Below are 26,255 nucleotides of genomic sequence, written 5' to 3' on the forward strand. Positions count from 1 at the left end.
ATTGAGTCCCAATAATGGAATTCAAGAATGGAAGCAAAATTCTACCCAATGCTTCTGTCCTGGAACTGAATTGTTTACAAACAGAAATGTCCATGAACCAAGGTATTACTGCATTCCCTTATCCGTTAAGATCTAAGCAATCATGAATTTATCTTTGTCTCTATAGAATTGACTGTTACAGACATTTCATATAAATCTAATAATACAATAAGTGTCTATTATGACTGGTTTCGTTCACTTAGCATAATGTTTTCAAAGTTCATTCATACTCTAGCATGTGTTCCTACCCCGTCCTTTTTTATTACCAAGTAATATTCCATTATATGGATATGCCATATTTTATTTATTTATTCATATGTAGTTGGACACTTAGGTTGTCCACATTTAAGCTATTATTAATGGTACTGCCATGAATATTTATGTACAGATTCTAAATTTGGGCATATGCCTTCCTTTCTGTTAGGTGTCTAAGTAGAAATGGAATGACTGGATCATTAGGTAAATATATTTTTAACCTTTTAAGGACTATTACTGTTTTCCAAAGTCATTGCATTTTTTATATTCCCACAAGCAATGTACAAAGATTACAATTTTTCACCAACAGTTATTATTTTCTTTGTCTTTTATCACTGCTATCCTTCTGAGTAGGAAGTAGAATCTCATTGTGGTTTTGATTTACTTTTCCTTAATGAATATTGATGTACATTTTTCCAATCTGTTTATTGGCTATATCTATTCAGATACTTTGCTCTATTTTCAAAAATTGTGTTTTGTTTTTTGTCATTGAGTTATTTGAGTTCTTTATATATTCCCAGTGCAAGTCCGTTATTAGATATATGATTTTCAAATATTCTTTCCCATTCTGTGTGTCATTTTTTTAACTTTCAGCACAGTGTGCTTTGAAACACAAAATTTTAATTTTGATAAAATTAAATTTGTCTATTTCTTTTGTTGATCATGCTTAGGTGTCATATGTGAAAAATCATTGGTTAATACAAGGTCATGTTTATGTTTTATTTTCAGAGTTCATAATAGGATTTGTAAGAGTTATTATAATTTGGTATTTTATCTACTTTTTGTTAATGTTTGTATATGATAAGGTTGGGATCCAACTTCATTCTTTTACATATACATATGCAGTTATCCTGGCACCATTTGTTGAAAAGGCTATTTTCCACCACTGAATTTTCTTGGCACTGTTGTTGAACATCAACTGATTATGAACACGAGAGTTCGTTTCTTTACTCAGTTCTACTCCATTGGGCTATATGCTTATCTTTCTGCCACAGTGTTTAATTATTAAAAAGTACCTCTTTCACAGAAGTTGTACTTCATGCAAACTTCTCTTTCACAGAAGTTGGAACTATTAGTGATGCTTTTATGTTGAAAACAGTGAAAGCTAAGGAAAGAAATAGACCAAATCAGTATGAGTACTATGACTAAGCCGTATGATCCAAAGATAATGTATCTATTAAGGTAAGGTTATTTTTTTCTATAATCACAGCAAATTCTTCTTAGTCATTAAAGTCAATTCATATGGTAAACTAGGTAGAAAGATTAAAGCAAATACTAAATCTAAACTCCAATATATAGGTAACAATACGAATTCAAATGGATATTTTAAGAATTCAAAGGGATACTCAAGAATCACTCAAGTAGTATTTATTGTGAACCAAATATTTTGCTTACATTGATGCATTTAATCTTCATAATAACCTCACAGCCCAGATAATAGGATTGCTTCCATTTATACCTGAGAAAATAAATGTTAGGTTAAATAGTTTCTCAACCCCACAGAGATAGTGAACATTAGGATTTGAACTGGAATTAGTCTAAACTCAAAATAGTTGGTAATACTATGCCTTTTTTTCAAGACTAGCTTTTAAGGGCTTCAACATTATTCAACCTAAAGGATGAAATCCAACATAACACTTGAAAATGAATTTGTTTTTATTTAATCCAGTCATCATATCAGGTTTTTCTTAATATCAGAAGGATTACTTACAGCAACTTAGAAAGATAAAAACAAATATAATAGGTACATCCAATAATGATGATTTATAGAGCCCCTATAAATTTGCAGATCTTAGCTGTCTGGTTGTCCCTCTGGTGCAACCCTAGAGTTTACTTTTGTTTTTTGTTTTGTTTTGTTTGGGGGGGTTTTTTTGTTTGGTTGTGTTTTTTGGGGGTTTGGTTTTGGTTTTGGTTTTTTGGTGTGTGTGGGTTTGTTTGTTTGTTTCTTTGTTTTTGGGGGTACTGGGGATCAAACTCAGTACCTTGTGCTGAAGAGGCAGGTGCGATGCCACTGAGCTAAATCCCCAGCCCTCTAAGGTTTACTTTTGTCAGAATAGCACTCAGAGGGAATAAATAACTTGCTCAAGACCACAGATGCACTTGGTAGAGAAGCCCAGCATAGATTTTAAATATCACATTCTTTTCAACCACTGACTCCACTCTACTGAATTTCATCTGTTATCAATTGCTGTGTGAAATGACTCTGGGTCACATCCAGGATACACTTTCTCTTGAGCTTTTCTCATTTTCAGAGCAACGACCATAGGTATCGATAGATAAGAATATTCCCTGGGTCCACACTGGCTCTAAGCGGCCTCCTCCATCCTACACAGCTCCAAATCCCTTCTCTGCATGTCTCAGGGAGGCAGCTTTTGTCTCCCACTTTTTCCAAATTACCATTCTAACTTAACCTATTTCTTGAGACTTGCCTGACAAGTCAGCTCTCTGACCTTTTTTGTTTCCCTTATTTACCCCTTTAGCCAAAACACAAATAAACGAAAAACACCACCAAAGGTGAGACACCAAGTTTCCATCATATTTCTTACCTTCCAACTGATAGGTGTGATCTCTCCCTGCCTTCGTCATTGAAGGTCAAAGATAATTTTTAGGCTTTCTTTAACAAATGCTGAAGTGGGCACTTTAATAAAGTTCTTTGTCTTCTGAAGCATCTCAGTACATTTGGGGGGGGGTTAGGACAAAAAAATATTCTTCTTTAATGGTCTTGGCACTTGTGCCTATGAATAATATAAAATTAGAACCAACATAAAAGCTACAAAATAATACAGTTCACAGTATTTCCTAACAGTTCACAATGATTCAAGAAAAATCCAAACTCTTGTATTTATTTCTATTTTTCGTGTAAACAAGATCCACTGAGTTAAATTATTTTAATCAATTTTTCTATGCAGAGGGCATTGAAATTAGTTCTTTTTTGTGTCAAAGTCAAAACAAGGGGCATAAAAGTAGCTGGTGATTTACATTTTCAGTTGTCTTTTCAAAGTTTCCAGTGTATTCTAGTCTTCTGCAGAGAGGATGATTCCACTTTGAAAGAAGCGAACATTTTATTAAAGTGAGATTCCGGCACAGGGGGAACAACACAGAAAGCTGTGATTGGAGACGACAGTTGGTTTACTGTTACCATTTGATCACAAAATTTCTATGCCATCTGTGGGAAGCCACACAGGCAAAAATGTGTCATCACTTCTAATAATGAAAAGAAAAAACAGACAGAACGTGCTGGAAAAACAGACTGCTTTAATTACCCTCTCACAATGCTCCTGGAGAATTTGGAGGAAAAGCATTGTCCATGCAAGTTGTTTATACCAAGAAGGTAAGCAGTGCTGAGGATTTTGTAAAAATCGGGATGTATACCCTGATAATTTCAGTATATACAGTTCAAAATACAAACAAGTATACAATTGAGGTTATAGGAGAAATCTTGTGAAGAAAAGAAATAGTATGATTATTATCTCTAGTTCACAATTTATAAGCTAGTGTCTCAAAATTATGCTTGGACCATAGTTGTTCAGTGGGAATGCAGGAAAATATTGCAGTTACAGGAAGAGGACAGAAGGTGCTGACCTGGTCAGTGTCTAACGGAGAAGCAGTTATTGGTCCCCAACACTTAGCCGTCCCTCTTTCAAGCCAAGAATAGTGACCAGGTTGTAACCATGTTCTTACTCCGCATAACATTGGTGTTCTCAGAAAGATATGAGAACACAGCAGTCTTTTTTTTTTTATCAAGAATAATATGAGTTGTGTCTTGGACAGCTAAAACAGATGGGGACTAATGACTTCATCTTTGTCAATGTCGACTTCTATGACTCAGGAAAATTCTAATCATTTTTCTCCTTTGGCTCTGAGATGAACATTAGTTATATATTTCTCCTTAACTGAAAATAAAAACAGTTCACTATTTCTCAATTTCTATTCAGTTGGTTAATTTTCCATTGTATTTCTGTTCATGTTTACACAACTTTTCTTTATATCTCCAATAACCACCCATTGCTACCTCCCACCAGTAGAGTAACTTCTACTCTCGGCAATGGGCAAATATCCCACTGACCATCTCTTTAGCTGACATTGGGACTACAGTGTTAGGGTAAACAGGGATGAGGGAACTGGAGGCTGGGGCAGTAATTGATGAATGCACACTAGATGTATGATCTGAACAAGATGCTAGGTTTACAATACATGTCTTACAGCATGATCACATCAGTGTGCTCCGAAAATTCTTTCTCATACTATCTTTATCTTTCATTCATTCATTTATAATTTATTTCTTTCTATTCCCTTGTGTTCTCCTTGCTCTGTTCCAGGATGATGGCCAAGACTTTGGGAGAGGGACTTTTTTGGTGGGGAGGGGGACACAGACTTTTTCAAGTTGGGAGGAGTTTGCATACCCACTATGGGCTGTGTACAAGCAGCAGTAGAAGAAAAAAGAAAAAGACATTTTGAAATGAATAACTATGATTATCCATAAGCACTCACAGTCTGAAGAGGATCTAAACTATAACAGTTCTTTCCATCATATTTTTCCTGTATTATATGCTTTGAAATTAAGATTTCACATTGCAAACCCCATAAAATGTTAAAATATAAAAATATCAGTAACATATCATATACAGATGTATTTGAGTATAAAATATCTCCCCCTAGATCAGTACATTGAAATATTTATTAGAAAGTTATCTTATTCTTTTTCAAAAATATTTCATTGAGCATCTGCTAAGGGACAGACACTACTCTGCATCACAAGTACAATAACACACATGACAGACAAGGCCCCTGCTTTCATGATGATAACTAATAGGATTTTTTTTAAAAAATAGTATCTATTGTATGTAAGAGAGTGAAAAATGCTAAGGGAAAACTAAACCATGGAAAGAAGATGGGTGAAGAAGATGTTAGAGAATGTCTCTCAGTTTAAAACTGAGTGATCATGGAGGAGCTCACCGAAACAGTGACTTTAATAAAGAACTGAAGTAAATGGCTCTGAACCATGTAGATATCTGGAAGGGAAGCTTTAATAATACTCAAACTACGTACAGAAACATTTTGATTTGTTTTCCATTTAACATGTGTCACAAGAGATTCATTGTATTTTAAATTTTGTAAGAAAAGGCATAATCTGTCAACACATAACTGTAATCATAACATGTTTGGTTTGAGAATTAAATATATATTTAAATGTGCATTACATTTTAACTACATGTTAAACATTTGAAAAGATAAAACCTGTTTTCAGCATCTGATATTTGGTATTTTGCATTTTGTGTTTCAAAAAAAATCAACAGGTTTCAGACTCCCATTTACAAGTGCATTTCTGTAAATAACATATTGTGAGGGGGAATGTCTTAGTTCTCAATAAGTAAAAAATCAGATTGGAAATGATCATTAATATGTTTTCTTTGTAATACTGGATTTTGAAGTATTGTTTTTATCTTGAAGTTCAACATAAGATACTTAATCATAAGTATGATTAATGGCTCTTAGGAGTTTGTGGTGAGGTAAATATGTAGGCTTAACATCATTTATATCTCCCTATGTACTTACTGATTTTCAAAATTGGGTTTCTTTATATTTCATAGAATTGATCGAATCTGTTATGATTTAAATTAAACATTATATAACCTACAATAAACACACACACAGAGAATTAAAGCTAAGAATAGTCACTGACTCCCACAAGGGGAGGTGCACGGTTTCAGTGGATAATAAAACACTGAAGCTATTGAATCTGGATCATGGTTACCGATCTTCAACAACCACCTCTCATGATCCTCAATCCATGCTTGGAACCTCTCCAGTGAATATTTTAAAGGGAAGAAAAGGTTCAGATAATTATTTGACTGCTTGACAGGTTAAATAATTATTTTCTTGCTGAATATACACCATTGCTGTCTTTAACACTGCGAACCACCATTTTGGGAAACATAAGTTGGGAAATACTCCAATTCATCAACTTGACCGCAAAGAAAGAGCTATGGTGGGAGTGAGTACTGGGCTCAGAGGGGACAGAGAGGAAAGACTTCCACTCAGAGAAGGCTTCCATGAGTTGCTCTGAAAGATATGTAGAAAATAGGACAGTGGAAGGAGAAGACAGAACTTTAGCACAAAGGCAGGAGGTCATAAAGGGACTCAGTGGGTTTAAGGAATGGTCTCTGCTTCAGCAATGGTTAAGTCTAAATGTCAACAGGAAGAAGCAGGAGAAGTGAAGGGAAGAAGATAGCAGATTATAAACACCTCCTGTGTGATACAAATAAGTGTGAGTTTATCCTAAAGTTGTAAGGAGCCATCAAAGCATTTTTTCCCATGGCTATAAAGTATTCCAATTGGTATCCTAGAAAGAGCACTGGATCTAGGGAGAAGGTAAGGACTAGAAACCAATAACACCTTGTTTTCATTCTAAATCCTATGCAGTCACATGATTTAAGGATATTTGGACAGTCTTTGTCAAATAAGGCCTTCTGCCTTGTGTTCCACTCTCCTGTATATTCCAGTGAGATGAAAATATTCTCTTCATGCATTATTGGTTAAATATCACCAGAGCAACCAAAATAGAGCAATAAGAGTTATTAGTCCTCAATGATTTTGTGTATTATTTTTCTCCTATACTCAAGGGAAGCCAGTGAGATGAGTGGAAGGAACAGGCTTATGATTCATAATGATGAGTAGCCCACACTTAGTGAGTGATCAGCAGAGAGTTTGGTGGTCAACATGAGCCAAGGGTGAATGATATATGAGGCCGTGACTTGCAGGAGTCTTCAAAACGTACAAAAGTCAACAGGAAGCCAAGTCATTGGGAAGCACCTTCTGGTTCTGAGGCCCGAGAAAAGCAAAAACTATTAATTTACCAACCAGAGATATCAACAGCAGGAATCAGTGGGTTCCCTAGGATCGGAACTGGCTTAGCCAAACTATAGTGGATCTCAGTTCATATCCATCACCACACAAACCCTTCCCAATTCAAAAGAGTTGTGGTTTTTCTCAAAACCTTTGGCCACTGTCTTGGGAAAAAGCAAAGAGAACATAAGGGAATCTGAAATAGTGAGCAGTTATCCAAAGAATCAAGTTAAACCTAAAGAAACAAAATTATTTTGTCTCATTTTGTTTTAGATCAGAGTAGACTCACTTACCTTTGCTATTTCCCCTCTGGCCAACAGGTAGACATTTGAGAAGGATTTGTAATCCCGGCACTCTGAGAAGGTGAGGCAGAAAGACTACATATTCTAGCCCAGTCTGAAGAATTTAGCAACGTAACCAAAAAAATTAAACAGGACTGGGAATGTAGCTCAGTGTGAAGTCCCTGATTTCAATCCTAGGACCACACACATACAAACTTCAGATCAAATAAAAATATAGTAGCTACTTCCGAGAGCCATTCTACATAATTTTTAGGGAAAAATAATTTCATAATTAAAGTATGACTATAGCTGTCTAAGGTAACCAGTGTCACCAGAGCTGGCTATAGCATGTAGGAACATAACTGTTTTGTGACCTCTGGTCACAAGTTGAGGCCTCAGTGGTCCTGTGATGCTGTGACATTCAAGGGTAAGAGAACAGCAGCTGAAGACCTCCTGGTTCTTTGAAAAAGAGAAAGGTTTCACCTTTATTAGCCTGCTGTCTCATCCCACCTACCATTGTAAGAATGCTGTCCCTACTGCCCTTGTCAACATAAGATCCTCACTGAAGATCTTCAACAACATAATATCCTCATCAACATAGTATTACCACTGCCTCCAAATCACCTGATACTCCCTCTATTTATTTTGTGTACTTAATAAATAATAGCTATCTTTGTCTTTGCCCACTCTGAGGCACTGACCTCCCAGATCCCCATGTACTTTGAAATCATGCAAGTCTCCATTGTCCTTCTTTCTTTAGACCTAGCTGTCCCCCTTTCTAGGCAGCCAGAGGATTGATTGCCCTCCAATAAGCTAAAGTTTCTTCACACACCCAAATTATCACATGAACCGAACTATTTAGCCATTACCTATTTTTTTGAGCTCTTCAAACATTTTGCATTATTACTGGGGAGGAAGGAATTAGAGAAAACCCCATGATAAGAAAACAGAATTCTTGAGTTGTGTGAGTTATGCAGGATTTCAAGTTCCAGTCTTGGGTTATTTTTTTTTGATGAAGCATCAGCTGTGACAATCTTAGAACCCAAAGTTATGAAATTAAAGAAAGGGGCTGTAAGTAGTTGTACACATTGCTCATTAAAGCTGATCATTGTTTTTATTGCCTTCAAAGCTTTGGAGAGAGGAGGCTAACCCAGCTGAAAATCTGTAAATGGTATTGTGCATAACCTGAACAGACCAGTAGTAGACCTTCATCCTGTCAGCATCTACCATCAACCTCATTCAAATGAGATAAGTAAAAAGTGGGTCTGACTTATGAGTAATGTAAAATCTGACTCCTGGGGGAAAAAGTGGAAAAGTTTGTAGTGATTTAGAACTTAGCCATTTGAAAACTTGATTATAGGGTAAAATATGCAGACACTCTAAGAAAGGTCAGGCAGATACTGTAGCAGTCTGGGGATGAGCTAAGATCAAATAACTGTGTCACATAAGGTGTGCAGCTTTATTTTCCTGTGCCAAGAGACAGGACAGTGTGACAATTAAGGGCACAGGCCCTGAAGCCACACTTCCTGGTCCTGAATCCAGCTCTGGGCCTTACTGACTTTCACAACACCACTTGACCCTACAGCATCTGGGCTTTCTCACTTGTAAATATGGACAATAAAAATATGAATTCACTGGTGAATTCACATTAAGTGCTAATGTGTGTCAAGCATTTAAGGAACTGCATGGAACATAGTAAGCACTGCATCAGTCTCTGCCTGTCCTGATCATTATTCTCCTTACTGATGTTTTTACACTGATACCACTTCTAGGGTGTGAAGTATGGATGATAATCATGGAGACCAAGATCAGATGACCCCTGGCTGCCCTCACAGAGTTTCTAGTCTAACAACTGGATCAATTAGACTGGACAGCTTGGGATGTTTTCTACTCAGCATGAATATGAATTAACTTTTAAATGTAAAGTGCCATATTGAAAATTGAAAAATTCTAGATGGTTTTCAAACTGTCTTCTAGACATCCCTGGGATTTGAGTAGTGATTCTACTTAGATGAGAGGAAAAGGGGAGTAGAGAACAAGGATAGGCAAAGATGGTAATAGAGTATGTATATATCTTTTCAAAAACCTATCTTTTCAAAGATTAACAATCAAGAAATAAGATATTTGACAAACAGGTTGCAAATAACATCTCTGAATGTGTCTAATGTGCTGGGAAAATTGAAAATCTTAAAGGGGTTAAGAACTCTCCTTTCACTCTTGTTATTGATACTGTCAATGTACCATTTAGAATCTGACCCTTAGCAAATCATCTTGGAGCAACAAAAAAAGTTCAAATTGATCATTCTGTATGTTATTTTAAATTTCTAAAGTCACATTTGCTTAATCCAACAGCATGGATTTTGAAAGATATTTTCTGACAGTCATAGTATATTATCATCCTAGAAAAATCAAATAACAGCAGTCACCTCCTGATTCACAGAAGGAAAAGATTACTAGATTTCTGTGTAGAATTCTTCCATTTAATTTTTTCTCCTATAAATTTCCTTCAGTGGTTGCTACCTATGATCATTGGTCTGGTAACAAGTGGTAACAGAATTAAATAAAAAATAAGTGAATGAAAGCTCATTAAAACCCTGGAAATTGATCAAGCTTAGCTTGTTTATTTTCATGGACACATGGGCTATGAATTTAGAGAACACACATGTTATATTCATCTATTTTTGTTTCCATTCCACTTGGCAGAATTGCACATGACAGGATTTCATGGGGTCCCACACCTTTTAACTCCTAGGAGCTCAGACCTATGAACAAGTCTGAAACCACAATAGTATTCTCTGGTCTCAAAAGCTTTAACACAATGATAGGGGAATCTGTTTCCATGCTCAGGTGTTCTCCTGCCAACTTTGCAGGTCATTTGAGAGGCTGCTGGGTGATAAGCAACCATTAACATCAGCCGTGCTATTTGTGATCTGTGGAGACTCATCCACTGGGAACAGGACTGAGAACATTGTATCCCAGAACATTTCATCTTTAGTCTCGAAATGAACAGCAGCTTGATTTGATTGCAAGGCACAGTGGGAGAAATTGGAAAAGCGTGTTGTAGCTCTAATTCCATGGAGCTCGTCCACCCTCCCAACACCCTCTCAGTGATTAGGAAGGCCTTGCAAAAGTTGTAGGAGTAGTTATATAGCGTACTTCACCTCCAGCAAGAAGGTTGCCTTTCACAACTACACTGTAACCTTGGGGAAAGTATTAACTGTACTCGGTGAAATGCAAAGGGAGTTGATCATGACATTTGCACCACACACATTGTACAGGGACTTGGGGAAAGAGAAGGCAATAATATCCATATTTAAAATCTCCAGCCTCAAGAGCCAGTGACAACAAAACAAGGTTAAATTTCCTAACTCCCAGAAGTTTGCCCACTGCAGAGTCCTCCCAGGCCTCTAGAGCATTTCTCAGGAATTTCCTCTTGAGTGCCCAGGTGCCAGTTCCTCAGGTTCTTGAATCCTGCTGCCTCTGCTGCTGTCCATTTGCAAGTCACTATCCCTGAACGGTAGGGCTGCTCCCTGCTGATGAGGAGCCTTGGGAGAGCCAAGAAAACGCCAGGGTTCTGCCAAAACTTTGCAATGGTCAGGGAAAAACTTAAGAGCATTCACTGTAAGAACCAGCTTTGAAGAACTGCAAACCCAAACTAGCTGTCTGCATCTCACTCTAAAAAAGGTGCTGTCTGCATCTCATGCTAATTCTGTTTTTCTTTCTTCTTCTTAACTGGGACTTAAGGAGGGCTCTTAAATTGCAAAGGTATAGCTTATTTTTCAGAGGTTGCAGAAGCTTGAAATCTTGTAAGTATGCACCAAGAAGATAAAATAAATGTGATATATTATTCACGAATGCAGTCTGAAGTATATGTACATGCACACAGAGAATTGCAAGCCTATACCTACTTGCAAACAATATCCAATATATAATGTTGTTTTGAATACTATGGAAACCTCCTGGGAGTTCCAATCCTACCTAGATTTCTTATCTCTTTCTCATCTTGAAGAGTCTTGCAGATCATAGCCCTGTCAAGGTTGATTCTACAATCTCAAGGTTTTGCTTTGTTTTGTTTTGTTTTTGAACTGGGGATCAAACTCCAGGCCTTGGACTTGCAAGGCAGGTGGCAGAACCACTGAGCTAAATCCCCAGCCCTTCAAGGTGTTATTTTTATCTGAGTCTCAAATCCAAGGCCCATTTACTTTAAGCTCGAAGAAAGATATAACAATAAGGAAAGATTTACAACTTGTTGGTCCCATTTTCTGAGCTTTTGCATCTTATCATTCTTTACCTTTTCCTTGTGTCTCATATGTCTCCCATTGGTCTGTAAGCTGTGTGAGAACAGAAAAAATATGTATTTTGCTTATTATCAATTTATTCCCAGAAATTAGAACTAGCACATAGTTGGCACTTAAAAATGGTGCTGAAAACAGAGAGGGATGAGTGAGGAAAATCCTAGTTCATCTGGAGAATAATAGGGAGATGAATAAACCAACTGGGAGATTGGTGAATACTGGAGCAGGTCCCCATTCTGCGACACACCCACTGGGATAACAAGGAGGAATGGAGAAGAGAGAAATTGCACTTTAGGAATGACTGGGAATTGGAGAAGTTTCTAGTTAAAACGTATAGGAAAATGGATTAGTGGCTTCTCTATGAGGCAGAGAAGAATGTGGACCTCGTGACTCCTGCTCAGAGATGGATGGGAAGTTCTGATGGCGCTGGAGCTGGGATGATCCTGATTGACCTGCCAACTTCTTCCCCCCATGGAGAGCCACTGTGGCCTCCCATTCCAAAGACTCAGATTTCAAAGAGAAGAATCAAAATTTGCAGAGTTGATTCTTGACTTGAACAGAGGTGAGAGCTGGGTCTTTGGAAGCTGGAGGAGAGGGAGAAGATGCCAACATCAGCAGGTTGGCAGGAACAAAGGATTGAGAATGTTCTGGGCTTTGTGGAAAAGGAACTGTACATAGTTACTGCAGCCTCTGAGGAGCAAGGGAGTCCTATAAAGAGGTCCCACAAAAGGAATCTGGGGCAGTCTCCATAGCGGTGAGAAGCCCTGGATGGCTCAGCAGAGTGACCAGGAGACCTAGGGCCCCCCGCCAGTATCTGGTCAGGAGTTTCTGCCCCACCCCCACCCAGGTCCTAGCCCCAGTGGCTTATGGCCCTTTTGATAGCCCTGCTTTTCCTCCAGCCAGCAACAAGTCCCTCCCTCTAAAGGGCTTCTCAGCTCACTTCATCAGAAATGTAACTAACCCATCATTCACATTATATCACTACTAACTCTAAAAATTGAAAACCTTCTCTCTCATTGCTCCTGTATGTGCAGCAGTCGCTGCTTCACCTGCAGTCAGAGGCTCAGCAGAGAGGTACAGAACTTTATGTGGAACGAAACTGAAACAAAGTGTGTAAACTAGAAAGTGAGCAAAGGGAGAATCTCCAGGGTCTTAGACTATAGGGCTCTCGGAGAGACTGATCCTACTAATCTGAGCTTGGAGCTCTGCATTCCACCTGCAAAGTGACTTGTGACCCCTTTGCTCTCCAACAGTGACAGATTGAAAATGCAGACACATCCCGTGGTTTTCCTAAGATTTAAACAAGCTATGGGCAGTGGCTATATCCTTCAGCATTTGTTCTGTTTTGTAAATTGTGTCATTCCGATCTTTAAAAGCACTTGAACTTATTTGGCAATGTTCTTCAGAGAACCTCAGATTGCTTTTCATAATGCCTTTCCTTTACTCTTTTAGAACTTTCATGAAGAAGATTCTTAGAGGTTTGCACAAAGTAAGAAATCTTTCCTCCAAAGCATTTCTAATGCCAATAAAATTTTCTTTGTGTGGGCCCAGGATTTAGCTCAGTGGTTCCGGCACCTGCCTTGCCAGTGCAAGGTCCTGAGTTCAATCCCCAGTAACAAAAAAAATTTTTTCTTTGTGTGTACTCCCTGCATCCACTATTCTAAACCTCTTTCCTCTTAGAACTGCCTCTTCCTGGCTCTTTGGATTTCATGCCAGCTACTTGCCACGATCCCATTCTTTCCCCTTTGAATAATATCAGATGGGAAACTTTTGTGAAATATTCTGTCCTCTGTGTTTTTCTCCTTCGCTTCCAAACCAATATGTGAAATTGTAATTCCAATTGTAAGTGAAATTGTGGACTAACTTTCAGAGCTAGTCACGGTGAATGAGCTGGTTCAACATTTTAAATATTTCATCTCAGAAAAGCAAATTATAACGTCAGCAGGAGCCCCACATAGCGGTTTGACCCAATTTTTAAAATCAGATTTAAAACTAATTGATGAAAAAAATGTGCTACATGGATTTATGCCCATTTTTTCTTTCTTTTTTTATGCTCCTCTTCAAATCTTCAGTGAGAATTCACGTTCTGTGTAGTTAACAACTTAATTAAAGACTTTTGACTGGGATGCTTCCCTTGCAGTGAAGAATTCACCAACTCGTCAGCTACGCCCAACCTCTTCGCAAGTCCCATCACTACTATTGCACTACTTTGTTTGCATCCATTCTTTGCATTCATTTTAAAAAAAATATTTGTTAGCATTTGTTGTATATGAGGACAACGTTAAAATCTATAATATGGTGGCGATCAAAACTATTCACACTTCCTGATTCTATGTAGGGAGCTAATCTACAAGTCACACTTTCAAACTAACACTGCAGAGAAGTTTTCCGAGGGAAAGGACATGGCTCATACTAATAAATCAAGGAACAAGAGGACAAGATCTACAGTGGGTAGAGGTGGAAATCAGGCAAGGTATCACTAATTAACAGCATTTGATCTGAAATCTGTAGAATGAGAGGCATTAAATACAACAATACTGGAGACAGAGGTCCAGACTTTTAGAATGGCTTGTAATCCACAGTGTTATAGGAAGGACTCTGACATTTTTTAAGACAAGAAAAACGACTAGTGTGCCTAGACACAGAGAGGAAAATCTCTAAGCCACATGGGTGTATCTAGAGCCACTTAGAGAAGACTTGTTTTAATTGTTGAGGATAGAGGCTCAGGTGTATTTGTTGGTGGTGGCAGGATTTCAATAATCATGTCTGGTTTATATTTTGAAAACACTCCTGCAGAATGGAGAAGAAAATCAAGATGGTCTAGGATAGGTGACTCAGAATCTATTAGGCATCTAGAAGAGTAAGGAAAGAAACATAATTAGATGATTGCAATTGCGATAGGAAGAAGTGAATTCATGTGTGAAGTATTTAGGAGATAAAACTGAGAGAATCGGTCACAGATTGAATTTAGGAATAAGAGAGAGAAGAAAATGTCAAAGATAGTACTTCAGGATAGTTCCTAAGTCTAGCTTTCATAATTAAAATATGATGACTGGGTAAGTAAATGGAGAAATTATACAATTTTGAATTTTTCTGTTTCTGAGAGAACTGAGAGGAGAGAGAGATTAGTAGCTAGATAAAGAGTTAGAGTCCCAAAAGGTCTGGGGGAGAAATATAATTTCAAATCTCATCAGTATAGATAGGATTAAACCTCTGTTCTTATTGAGACTTCCCAGAAGAAAATTCTCAAGGAAGAGAAGATAAATTAGAACATACTGTGAAAAAACATGGCATTTAAAGATCCAGAGAAATGTATCTGAAGAAAAAAATGACTAACAGAGACCATGAAGGAAACTGTGGTTTCTTAGAAATCAGGTTAAGAGGATTTTTCAATACTAATGGATGATGCCATATTCTGTTGGCCAAGACAAGTCAAAGGACCAAAATTAGAGGACATGGGGGAAATCAACTTCATCCTTCACGAGAGGAGTAGCAATGTCACAATGCAGAAAAGTCTTCATATAGGAATGGGGAGAAGTACTGCAACCATCTTAGCAATCTATCAGTTATGTTGGACCTAAGTCACACAGCTGGGTTTGGTCTCCTGTTACTCTCCCATGAGATCAAAGATGGCTCTAAGTCATGTTTCCTTGATATCTTTCTCATACAGCCTTGTCCCTTGCCTTCTGAGTTCCTTTCTCAGTTTGAAGTTGAAGAGGTTACTTGTTTGTTTTTATTCACTACTACTAAATCACCAGCACTTAGAATTGTAGATGTAACATAAAGACTTCAATACATTTAATTGTCTTATTGGATAAGTGAATGAATGAATGTCAAACCTATGATAGAGGTAATACATGAGCTATGACTTTTATAGGATAAATTTGATTCCATTAGGAAGACGAAAGTCAGTTGGACTATTAATGCATATGAAAGGATTAACATGCATACTTAATAGTTAAGATTTCAACATGAATCCAAAGACCTTTCAAAATGATTAGCATATTGGCTTATTTGAATATAGTACTATGATATGCTAGAATTAACAGAAAATTATTAAAATATACAAAACTAAACAAACATATACATATAATATATAGTATATAAAATGAACAAGTTTAAATATTTTTATTTTTTATTTAATTTGACTATGTATATTTGCAAGGTACAGTGTGACATTTTGATATATTTTTACAGTGTGAAATTATTAAATCAAGCTAATTAATATGCAATCTCACATACTTATTTTTTATGTGGTAAAAACACTTAAAAACTATTAGCAATTTTGAAATAAACAATGCATTGTTTTTAACTGTGGTTACCATTCTCTACAATATACACTAAAACTTATGCATATTGTTTAGCCAGAAATTGGTGCTCTTTAGCCAATATCACCCCTTTCCCTGTCTGGCCTCCATCCTCAGCCTCTGATAACCACCAATCTACTCTCTATTTCCATGTGTTCAACTTTTTTATTTTCCATGTGTAAGACTGCACAGTGAAATACACATTTTAGTATATGTGCTGCCGAAGTGAGCACTGAAATACACATTTTAAAACTATGAACATATATCCAGAAGAGAAGCTAACATATACATAAAGATGAATAGTTATTTTATTAAAATACAGGAAATAGATTAAGAAATATATAAATATCAGCACAAATCAGACTACCACCTATATCAGTATATTTGGTTGTAGCTACTATGTAAAAATCATAAATGTTAGCAACTAGTCCAGCAGGAACTTTTTTCATAGTTTGCATATAAAACCGAGAAAATATTCTGAAATAAGAAACAAACAAATTCACATATATTGTTCTTTTAAAGGAGGTCTTAAAGGAATTTCATCCAAAGAAATTTAAACAGAGGGCCGGGGACTTAGCTCAGTGGTTTTACCACCTGCTGCACAAGCGCAAGGACCCGAGTTCAATCGCCGGTACCAAAAAAAAAAAGAAATTTAAACAGAAAACTTTGATAATACTAAGGATATTTTTAGGCACAACATATATTATTATAAAGAACCAAAAAAAAACCTACCAATATATGCATGGGTTAAAGCACAGTGAAATCAGAAAAGTTCTGTAAGAAGTATCCTAAAAATAAATGCATCCCTTTCTAAGTACTCTAACTTAATCAGAAGAGAAAAATCAGAAATAAGACTAGACTGTCTCTAACATTTGGGAAAAAGATGAAATTAAACATGGAGGTCTACAGACTGGGCATGGAAATATTTAAGTTAAAAGCCATGATAACAAACTATAAAATATGTTATTTCTACCATTTTGTATTTTCAGCCTTTCAATATTGATTCTGGGATTCTTCAGAGTGTGATCCACCTGTGGAGGCCCTCTGGACTTCCCACTGCTGCCTCCATCCAGTATCATGGAATCTTAGGTATAGGCATCTGAGTGCCCAGGCTCAAATATCATACTCCCATCTACATGATCTGCAAAGTACTCTCCCTTGTCCATCCTTTGGCCCTAGTGGCATGCACCCAGCAACAGAACTGACCTGGGAAAGAACTGTGTGATGCCTGGAACCAGGCATGGGCAGATGCAGCAAATCATTCAAAACAATCTAAAAGGAGACTGTATAAGTTTAGTGTCAGCATGTTCCCCAGCTCTATGAACTCCTCACATTACTACAAGGACATAGCCACAGTAGAGGCACAGTGGGATATTGTCTTACCTAGTCTTACCTAGGTTGTCCTAGATCTCACCACATCTATGAAGGGTATTTTGTTTTTAAATTCACTTTTAGATCTCAGAAATTAAGATACTTAGAGTTTTAACACTGGAAAATGCTGATAATCCAATCACACTGTATAATATTTATTACAGCGGACTGTAGACAGAGGACTATGAGAGTTGCTGTGAGATGGAAATAAACAAACTATACACCTGCCTCAAAAGCATACAATCTGGCATATAGGCTATTACATATCCTTAATTAACTATCATAAAATAGCAGTGATATGAAATAATGATACCAGATGATGCTTCACTATTTGAATGTAACCTTTCTTAGGCCAAAGATTTAGTGGATTTTTTTTCTTCACAGTTTTCTATACCAGCACCAAAATTAATGCCTATCCAGAGAAAGTAACCAATAAATATTGTTGAATGGATGAATGAAGAGGAAATAAATATTGAGCATCTGCTATATCTTTGTATAAATCATAGGGTTGCTATTATTTCTATTGTGCAGCTGAGAAAAGGTGATTTAAACAAATAACTACCCTAATTCAAAGAACTGGTAAATAGCAAAGGTGAATCTAAACCCAGTTATAGTCTCAAAGCTCATTTCCTTTCCACCTCTTTCCTATAAGACCCAATGCCTTCTTTCTATAATAAATATTTTATGTCCCCTTTACTGTCCTAAAATGAATTCACTGAGAATATATCTTTGAATACATAATTTCAGAAAAATAAATGCAGTGTCCTGAATCTAAGATAAAGAAGAAATAAAATGAATGCAATTCATAGTAAATTAATACACACATGATACTCACATAGGACCAAAACAGAAGATGTAATGAAACAGACACTTGCCCTTATGCATGGAGTCATCATTACTGGGATAACAACAGCTACAGAATAATTTAGAAGATAGGTATGTGTGGCTCAAATGTATGTGTGCCACTACCATTGACATTTGGTAATATTTAAAATGCAGTACACAATCTACTCTCCCTTTACATGACTAGTTGAACTTCCTGAAAGTTACTCTACATCAATATTGTGCTAAAGTGCTTGACACAGAACACTTTTTTATTGAACAGAGCTAGTTGATACCCATTAGTTGTCAAAAATGTTCATTATCATTCTAACAAACAAAATATCCTCCCATATTTCCAAAATACCATGGAGGAGACAGTGGTATCCTCTAGGAACTCTTGTCTTACTGATCCTCAGTAAAGACCTATGAGAAGCCAAGCAGAGATATTTTAATTTGGCCTGCTCAGTCTGGGGGTCAGAGGTCAGCAAAGGTTTGTTCCTCACTGAAGGCAAAATGTGAGCTGGGCTTTGTAAACCCAAGAGGACCTCTCCAGACCAGCATTCTTGGAGCAGTTTCATACAGACCTCCTCACACTCTCATCATCAATCTTCTTATTGCAGAACTAGGATATAGTAAGAAGTTCCAGGACTCTGCCAAATTTGGGTGGAGAAAATGCAATTTTTTTGTTAAATTCTTTTATTGATACATTTTAGGTATACAACACAATTACATTTCTCATTGGGAATTGTACCTTTACATAATGCATCTTGGTTCTTATTTTTTCCCCATTCCTAGCCCTCCCTTCACCCCCTCCACCCTTCCCTATTTACAAAGACTTTATTTCCATTTTTCCATTTCTCATCATTTTTCCTTTCCCTTCTTTCCTTTCCCCTGCCCCTCCCACTACCCCTACCCCTTTGGACCTTTTCTTCCTATTTTGCATAAAATGCAGTTTTTGACCTGAATATATTTTAATGACCTCAACTGGAACTATGAAAGTCAAGTTCTTAACCCAGAGCTCTACAAAGATTTTAGTGTGCCTACTCCATACACACTGAGTGGGTTTTTGTTGTTGATGTTGTAAGTCTTTTTATTAACCTATGCAGTGATACAGTTCCTCAGTAACATTTTGAGCACCGATTTGGCTACAGATTCTGATGAGGAAAAATGACATTCAGTATCAGTGAAATCTGTTGTTTTTCTTCATAAGCTGGATTGTGTGCTTTTTATATTTTTGGGACACAGTTTTGACCCTCTGATACCTTGGGCAAATCTTAATCATGATGCTATGCTTAATAAATGTCTGTTTGATTTGAAGCTCATCTACTGTATTGAGTCAACATAGCCCTGCATTTGTGCCTGCATGTGTGATGATGCTGTTTAAGCATCTGTCCAAATTAGTGCAATTAGCTTCATTTCCTTCCTTGGGGGAATCCTACAATCTTTCTTATTATAGGGATTTTTAAGAGGCCCTAATCGTCTATATTCCCTATTGTGAATGAGTCCCTTGGAGCTGTTAACAAATGATTCATCATAAGTTAGTCTAGATGATCTCTAAAATTCCTTCCCAGTTCAAACATTCTATGATTTTGTAAGTGGAACATTAATTTCTCTAATTTCTACAGGACTAAAATGTCACAGGCAGATATTGAGAATAAAATGGAGCTTGGTGGACTGTCATATATTTGGACAAACTGAGTACAAAGCAAGCAGGGAAAGGTACTTAGGGACAAAGAACTTCTTGGTGCTTACAGTGATTAGCTTCAGTGTCATCTGCAAAGATCTTACAGAGTGGGTTATTTTTTAAGGCTTGTATCAGAGAAGAAGTCAAACAAATTCTTCTGGAAAAGTAAAATCTGAAAAAGGCAAAGAAAGTACAAAACAAAGATATTAGAGATGACTTCATAGATTTAGGTAGTGAACATTGGTGATTAAATTCCACAATTAAGATTTTTTTTTCTAGTCTAGGTAATTGTAAACTTTAAAAATGTCACTGCAACGGTTTGCAAGGCCCCCTGCAGTGAGATAGCTGCTGATGAGTCCATCAGAAACACACTATCATCTTGGGGCCGAGGAAGATTTCACTGGGTTATAGAAGAGGACGCATGTTTGGAGGTACCACTGTTTCACAATTTGGCCATTTTCTAGTTTTATAAAACCTATGTGTTGACTTAGGTTACTTTGACTTTTGTTCTTGTTTATATATGGCTGTTTTCACAGAGCTATCTACTTTCATTTCTAACACCTGGATCTTTGCTGGATTTTTCATTTCAAAGCCAGTAAATAATGAAAATTCACATTTAGATGATTCCAAATGTAATAAATAGAGATATGATAATTAAGATTATTCCACCCTAGATTATCTCTATGAATTTTCAGTGGATTTCTGTATCTTCTTAAGTTCTAGCTACATTCCCAATTCTTCCCACTATATTCATTTTTGTCTTTTATGTGCCCTTCTAAGATTTTCTTATTGAACTTTGGTCCCATCTGTTCTGTACTTTGTTCTTCACCTAAGACAATCTCCTTTCTCATAGCTTGATTATTTTTGTATTTATAGTTTCAGGCAGTTTCTACTGTTGTCTATCCCATTAGATTTCTGTTTCAGGATCAGTTACATCTTTTCTCTGTCCTTTTGTGCTAAACTTTACTCTTAGTTAAGTTTTAAAAAAAATCTTATTTGAGTGTATTGGTTGCATCCTTTTCAATCACTCTTGCTCCTATCCTTCCATTCTTACACACACACACACACACACACACACACACAGTCACTGCCACCGCCACCACCATACACCTCTTTTCCATTCCCTTTTCCCTCAGTTCTATTTGATATCCTAAGATGAGATGTCTAAGTCCTTCATTCTTGCTCCCATTTAGTTTCCATGTCTACCTCCTAGCTTCTCTTTCAACCCTATCCCATTTTGCACCTATCCATTCTCCTCTCTGTCCTGTCAGTAGCTCGTTTAGTAGTGTTTATAGAAAAAGATCACTCATTTGCTGCTTCAGTGAAAACAAACTCCCCTAAGCCGCAATTCAAATATTAAGGCATGGAATTGAGGAGAACTTTCTTTTTTGCTTAATAAACATGTGTTCCAGCTTGGGGAAAGATGATTATCAGACATGGCATCAACCCTCAAAGAACTCTCTGCTTCTTTAGAAATCACAAAAGCACAAACTCATTGTGATTGCTCTAAAATGTCTGATATTGAGGAGCTGACCAGACAAGAGGGCTGTGAATGCTTAAGCAATTTAATATAGAGAGGACTTCTCATAGCAGATGAGAGACTTCACTAACTATGCAAATCTGCATTATGGATCCCTAAATGAAGTCACTGAAGATTAAAAGGAATGAAGTGAAATGTGTTCAAGTACTGTAGTATGATATGGAGAAATAACACTTAGGGGAAACTAACTCTAAAACTCAAACTATTCCTGAGTATTGTGGAGAACAGAACAACATACCCAGAATATACTGATGGCAAGTATATACTGGGACTTAAGACAAAAGAGAGGACACAGGAATTATAGGTGAAGAGGCTTTGAGTGACCCAACTTGTTAAATCCAGAACAGCTACTTATAGCTCTTCAAAGCTGCTTCTCCAAAATGTTCAGGGTCTCCTCCCAGGGGAAAGTATTAGCGTCTAGGAGCCACTGGGGCTGTCACCTCTCAGAACTGCCAAGAACTTACCATTATACCTTTCCTTCTTCCTTCATGACTTCTACTCATACATAAACTGGAGTTTTATTAGGTAGTGAGTTTCTTGAGAAGTAGAGGACATAATTATTCCAATTACAGCATCAGGGCAGTTATTTGAAAGACTGGACTTAATTTCCAAAATTGTTGAAGATAGAACTCAATAAGAAATAACATATGGTCAAGAACTCTCAGTGATTTGCTCATAGATGAATGGGGTGCCTTAGAAGATAAAACACTTGGTGAAAGATTTTGGATGTATGTGTGTTACAGCTGTATCTAGATGTCCCCCCCAAAGCCTCATGTGCTCATCAGAGAGGCTTTTCAGAGGTGGCTGGATCTAGGTTGTATGATTAAGGGTGTGTGGTTACTAAATTAGTCCACTGATTGGCTTAGCATAAGTCTGGGTGTGGATAATGGGAAGGCCCACCCTGGGTATGGATAGCACCATTCAATAGGCTTGTAGCCTGAATGGGATAAAAGGAAAATTAGAAGGCAGGCTCACTCCCTCCTGCATGCCCTGCCTTAGGGCCACCCAACCATGGACTGAACCCTCTAAAAACTGTGAGCTAAAATAAACCTTTCCTTCTTTACTTATGAGTGTCAGGTATTGTTTTCCCAGCAATGAAAAAGTAACTAAGACAATGTGAAAGGACTGATTGGCAAGGATGCTGTGAAAGAGATTCAGGCCTTGGTTAGGAAGTAAAATTAAATGACTTCTACGAGAATTTCTGGAATTACATTATTTTACAGGACGAGAAAAAGACAAGTTGGTATATTAGACTATTATTCTCTTACCTTCTTGAAAATTCATTTTGTTTATCTATAAAATGAGAGCGTAATCTTACAGTTTGTTGTATGGAATAATGAGACCATGCTTACTTATTATGTAGTGAGCCATGACCAAGAACTGTCAGTTGATGCTTCCTTAACTCTGATACAGTAATGCCTTGGATTGTGAACACTTCTGTTTGTGAACAATTCAGTTTGAGAACAGAAGTATTGAACAAACTTTTGCTTCTGTTCAAGAACTCTGCATTAGGGGACCACAGACATCTTCTCAGAATTGTGGAACTAATTAAGTTTGTGAACCGAGATACCACTGTATCTGTATAGTGATCATTTTAGTAAATAGGAAGTAAAAGATAGACTATTCACAGGATAGAAATTCTCTGCTTTTCAAAAAGATTCTTGATACTACTCATTTGGATGAACACTTATACTTCATACTTGGTGGGGAAACCTGGCAAACTTAAAATGGGCTATAAAGAGGAGATTTCCAGTAAGACACAGAGAATATCCTACAGCGCCTAACTTTCCTTTCATAGAATTCCAATGACTCTGGATTCCTCTCATTTGGTGGTGGTAGTGGTGGTGGTGGTGGTTGCTATTGCTGAAAATTTGCCTCAACGTTCCATCAGCTACAAAGTTTTATAGAAGGCTTCTTACAATAAACAATAATCCCCAAGCAGTGCTATTGTTCTGTTTATGGTCTTCCATTGCAATTGTGAAAATAGGAAAAAAATCTATGAAAAGAATCTGCAATATCAAATAGAACATTGCACTGAATTAAAATAAAAACACATGTTTACATATATTTATGATTGGAAATGAAAGAAAATGTCATCCACTGTGTCCCTTTAAGGAAAAACATAAGAGATTAAAATAAACAATAAGATAATTCAGTAGTGGGGAGGGAAATGGCTATAAATCAGGTAGAAATAAAAAGGAAGCAGAAGAGGCAAAGAAACAGTGTGAAGGACAAGCTTGAGTCATTAGGCCAGAATATAACAAAAAGAACATTGAACTATGCTTGAATCAATATCACACTTTTAATTATTATAGCTTTAGAGCAAACTTTAATATCTGGTTGTATTACTCACCTTTCAATATTCTTTTCTAAAATATTTAAAAATTGTTCCACACTTCATTTCAATAAAAATTTTCAACATCTAACAAAAGTAACACTATACATTTATGTAAACAAAACATGTTAATTTGAAAAGAACTTATATTTTTACTTGCATAGAGTTTACTTGGTATGTGGTCTCATTTCTTTAAGTCTGATTTCCTGTCCATTGACTAAGGTACCACACACTTTCATTAAGCTGTTATTAAACTTATGCATAAAATTCTTATTAAATTTTCTATAATTATTTAACTCTTATTAAGACCTTAAAACAATACTCCCTTCCCAGGGATTTAGCTCAGTGGTTCTGCTGCCTGCCTCGCAATCACAAGGTCCTGAGTTCAATCCCCAGTACCAAAAAACCAAAAAGCAATACCCTCTTACAGGTGACACACTAGGGTTTTTAGGATGTGATTAGAGTTATTAGATGTGAAGTCCCAATTTCCCATGACCTTTACGGTAAACATTGTTTCAGAAATTGCAGACAAAAACTAAGACTCCAAAAAGCAGTGTGTGTATAAATACTTCAAATAGGAAAACAAATTTATAATGATTCACAGAGGACTAGAATTCTACTTTCAAGAGAAAATTAGCTCAAACTTATAACCAACATCATAGTGTTGTAGGATACTAAGTGACAACAGGATTACATATTTATAGTGGTAAAGTGCCTGGAACAAACAGCAACGCTCAGTATTTGTTAGTTTTTAAGTTATTTCCTTAGATATACAAGCATGTTTGCCTGCTATATTAATGCCCATTGGAAGAAGCCTCTGTGTCACTGGAGGAGGAACTGAACCATAGGTTGCATATTTCCAACCTTATTAGATATGGCAAATGGTGGACCAGTTTAGACTCTCGTCAATAGTACTTTATATATTCTAATTAAGTCACTTTACATACTAATTTTCAAGATCATAGCACCACAAAAAGCAAGGCACACCTTCAGGCTATGCCAGCAGTTGAAAAACATTTTAATAAAATTCTCTATTTAAACATAATTTTTAACAGAAAAAGTTATATTAATTGCTTTTTTCAGTCATAGATAAAAATGTATCAGTGCCCAACATAGTTAAGTTAGAATAACTGAAAGGTACGAAACTATTTTCTTGTTAAATCTGACATAGCTCATTAATACCAGAAATTCTTAAGTTCTGTGTTATGCATATAACTTTGTGTATGCATATATGAAAATACACTATAGTTCTCTCTATATATAAATCTATGTATTATTAAGAAATATGTACTCTTCTCTCATCTTGATGTACTTTGATCATGGATAAACTAAATAAAAACTGAAGATAAAAGTTTAGAATTCCCACAGTAATTGTATGTAGAGAGAAAATATAGGAACAAATAGGAGAGAATAGCTGATAAAATAATCAAGAAAGGAGGGCATCTGCCAACAAGAGCTCAGGGACAAATGCATAAATACTATACAAAAAATACAGAAACATACCACGGAACATCCAAACCCAGCAGTAATAAAAAATGCTACTAAGTCCAAAACTTTGCATGCAGTTTAAACAAGATCATATTGCACTGAGCAGAATGAACAGTAGTTTGTAATCTTTTCTCTTTTCCAAACATGTCAGAAAGTCTGTCTCAGTTTCTTCCATAAGGAATGAGTAAAACATGTTTGGAAGGTGGTAGGAAGATACACCTGGGTGGGCACAACAGAGTCCCTACTTAATCAGAAGTGGGGTCCAGATAGGAACTTATTACCCCAGTCCAGGATCATGGGGATGCTCTTTCAGCTACACACTTGAAGTTGGGTTTAGTGAGTGGCCAGATGTGAATCAGGGAAGAAAGGATCATCCATGACTCTGAGACCTGAGATTGTCAGCACGATGGTACTGCTGACATAAATAGTAATGTCAAGATGTAGACCTTGTTAGAGTTCCTTGGAGATAAGGCTTAGCCTCAGATCTTAGGGAGGGATTTGTCTGTGCCTGGGGCAAGCTATTCTTAGAAATCCAAGCTGGTCTGAAACTCTGCAAATCAGAGTGGAGGGCTTGTTGGGATGTTGGTGAGTAAGCCCAGGGCAGAAATGATACCTAGGAATGATCAGCCTGGAATATAATGAGCAAGGTCTGTAAAAGAATCAGAACAAACAGTATCATTGAGAATGTTACGGTATGTGTATAATATTTCATAAGAATGGTTTGGTATAATTTCTGAGCATAAAGAAATCATACAGCAGTGTTTATACCAGCAACTAAGTGTATTGCTATTGAAATACACTGGGGAAGCAGTAGCAGCGTGCCTTATCACCACAGCCCGAGGAGGCAAGGTGAGAACAATTGAAATTGCAGGGCGGAATGTGATTGGGAAGGCCAAATGGATAAGAACCTGCACATGCAGGACCTTTTCTGGTTGCTACTAAGAAGTTAGTGCTGAATTACTCAAATTTCTCCAGCAAAAATGGCTCAAAAC

The 26,255-nt window shown here is 36.8% G+C and overlaps 1 long non-coding RNA gene across 5 annotated transcripts in view; it reads left to right on the forward strand.

Moving 5' to 3' along the window:
• Positions 1 to 26,255, forward strand: part of LOC110344879 (uncharacterized) — a 465,109-nt gene that overhangs the window by 366,019 nt on the left and 72,835 nt on the right. Inside the window, exons 4-6 of one of the 5 annotated variants that reach the window (XR_015449604.1) lie at positions 8,551 to 8,680; positions 9,194 to 17,112; positions 20,180 to 20,331. The exons of 1 other annotated variant lie outside the window; for it this stretch is intronic. This is a non-coding gene — a long non-coding RNA (uncharacterized LOC110344879). Of the gene's footprint in view, positions 1 to 8,550; positions 17,113 to 20,179; positions 20,332 to 26,255 lie in introns of all 5 variants that reach the window. 3 more of the 5 variants (XR_002387799.2, XR_015449603.1, XR_015449605.1) reach the window with 3 other exon arrangements.

The sequence above is a fragment of the Heterocephalus glaber genome, unplaced genomic scaffold (assembly GCF_053883595.1).
Source record: "Heterocephalus glaber isolate CG9 unplaced genomic scaffold, H.glaber_assembly_v1.0 deba00000768, whole genome shotgun sequence".
Lineage (NCBI taxonomy): Eukaryota > Metazoa > Chordata > Mammalia > Rodentia > Bathyergidae > Heterocephalus > Heterocephalus glaber.